Source organism: Beta vulgaris, chromosome 8, assembly GCF_026745355.1.
Source record: "Beta vulgaris subsp. vulgaris cultivar EL10 chromosome 8, EL10.2, whole genome shotgun sequence".
NCBI classification, from domain to species: Eukaryota; Viridiplantae; Streptophyta; class Magnoliopsida; order Caryophyllales; family Amaranthaceae; genus Beta; species Beta vulgaris.
The window spans coordinates 12,377,274-12,379,976 of record NC_079209.1 but is presented as its reverse complement, the minus strand read 5'-3'; positions in this window follow the sequence as shown (position 1 = coordinate 12,379,976).

The following is a 2,703-nucleotide window of genomic DNA, read 5'->3' as shown; positions in this document are numbered from 1 at the left end:
GGTGCTGGGGAGGGGATTTAGTGGGTTAGGTAGTGGTATGAGTTAACTTGGGTTAGGATAGTAAATAAGTTTAACAGTTGAAGTAACGGTTTAACCATCATTAATGTCATAGTTGTATAATATTACTAAGTATAGGATTATTTTTGAAACTCAAATATAAATTGTTTACCATTGCAAATGTTCCATAGTACAAGGTTACAGTGGGAATTTTCCTATTATTTCAAAGGTCATGTGTTCAAATACTAGTAATTAGAGTGTCACGTGGCATCGTTCCTTTGATAGGAACACCTTTTAATATATTTTTATAGATTTTATAATCAATTTTCAATTAACCAATAGAAATTAGTACATAAATAATATATTATAGGATGGAAGCTTTCAAATCAGTTAGATGAGGATGAAGTATATAGTTTTTGGTTGACGTAATAGTCAAGTCTTCCACTATGGCACTACAGTCGATGAATTAAGTAGAAGTATCCTAGCCGCCCCACCGGCCACAAATTAGAGAAAGCTTGGTCGTTGAAGGAGAGGGGGGGGGGGGGGAAGCAAGCTGGAAAAGCACAAATTTGGGTCTAATGCATTGGATTAAAAGGAGTTATAAGGGTGATGACTGATGATTGACTAATATAGCTAAAGATCAAGCATGTTCACCGACTCTCAAATTTATTAGGTTGACGTCCAGATTTTCATGTGTGAGAGTTTCGAAGAATATGCATATTGTTTTAGACGTAAGACCTAAACTCAAAGTTATAACTTTTTTTATTAATAGTAAAATTAATTCATTAATAAAAAGTCATACGACATCTACATAAGCAATCGAATCAAACAAATACATAAGTTGAATCGAACAAAAATTTCCTTCATAAAAACTACGATCGTCAAACAAATCTTGCAATGTGGAACATCTCCCGCTTATATCGCTGGAAAATACAGCCTTGTTGGAGAGACAATCTAACGATCCCTTGTAGGCGTGAGGATGATTTCCGTCGGATTCATCTGACCGTATTCGAAAAATTGATAACCTTTGTGATCCCGCATAATTCTTCACCAACAAAATAATTTCACGGCAATCCATTAGATCTAGTATCCCGGATTGTAACCTGTACAAATTCCCCCTCTAAAAGAGGAGAAAAACCCTGTCTTTCGAAGGAGGTCGAAAAACCTTGTCTTTCGAAGGAGATCAAAAAACCTTTTCTTACGAAGGAGATCGAAAACCCTTTCTTTCGAGGGAGAAATCGTTATTGGAAACCTAAAAATAATATTAAAAAAAACAAAGGTGGGGGCTTTCCAACGGTAAAAACCGATGGAATCCCCTTTAAAAATCAACAATGGAGGGTAGGATTTTTGAAAGTAGAGAGGAGAGAGGGGAGAGAGAAAAGTTCTTTTTGAAAGTAGACGTACTTTAGTCTATTCTTCATTTGATATTGTTTCGATTGAAATAAATTATTTTTTTAATTTTTGAAAAACCATTTTAGGTATCTTGAATAATAAAGTACTAGAATATTTTCGAAGCTAAAATAATTAGAAGTGTTCGGAAATTTTAGGTGCTTAAATGATTGAAATTGATAACTAAAAACTTTTAATTTTTCCAAATCAAGTGATTAAAATTTCGGAAAACCTTTTTTAAAATTTGTTAATAATTAATTTTGCTAAAATAATTTATTGAGTTAAGCAACTAATTATTTTGCCAAACAATTAAACAGATTACCTACCTCATCAGTTTCACTTACTATCTTATCAATTTCAACTACTTCCTTTTTAGTTTTAACTAACTTTTCTTCCACCTCTTTTCAAGTAGTATTGCTAAAGCAAACTCCACATAATTGAATTACATTGGAGTGACTTTCTTTAACCACTTTCAGTTACTTTTATGTTCAGTCTAAGGTAGGGTGCTCATACAATCTAATAAACATCTATAATAAAACCTTGGATATGTAAGTAATTTTTTTTTGCTAATTAAATAAGATATTATTTCATGAAACTTCAATTACAACCTAAGCTAGCCTAAAGGAAGGCAAACCAACTAGGTTGGACTCCCTTTAGGCTAGACCAAGCCAATTAGGCCCAACATACATATAACTGTAACTCACTGAACAAGTTTTGTGAACCAATCATAGTCTTTCCTAGTTACTTTCATGATCTTGATCTGGCTGTAGGGTTATTTTTGATGGACTATCACCCTCTTCATCTCTTTCCCATGAGTAGTTTACTAAGTTGATGAAAGTTGACATATTTCTATCAATTCTTTTGAGTCATATTAGCTTGTTTGTGAATAGAGGGTGGAATGTTTGTGATGTATATGGTATTTCAGATCCTCGCCCCACAGTTTCCTGATAAATCATTTTTATATAGATTTTTTAGGCATATTTAGGTTGCATTTTTAGAGCATATTGATTCATATAGCTGCATTTTAGTTGCCATTAGCATGTATTATCTATTATGTGCTCTATTACGCTTCGTTTGTGGTTTTCTTAATGTTTCAGATAGTTTCATAGCTATTTGGACGTTTTCGAAGCAATTTTGGATGAATTATATAATTCTTGTAAAGGGAGTTGATGAATGGTGGCTTTTGATCGATGAATTTATGTTCGTGGATTATTATCTTGTTCCTTATAATCATATTACGTGAAGTAGCTTCCATGAGGATCGCGGCTTATCTCTCGAGAGTGAATTTGAGTTGAAAACGAAGAAATGCGTTATGTC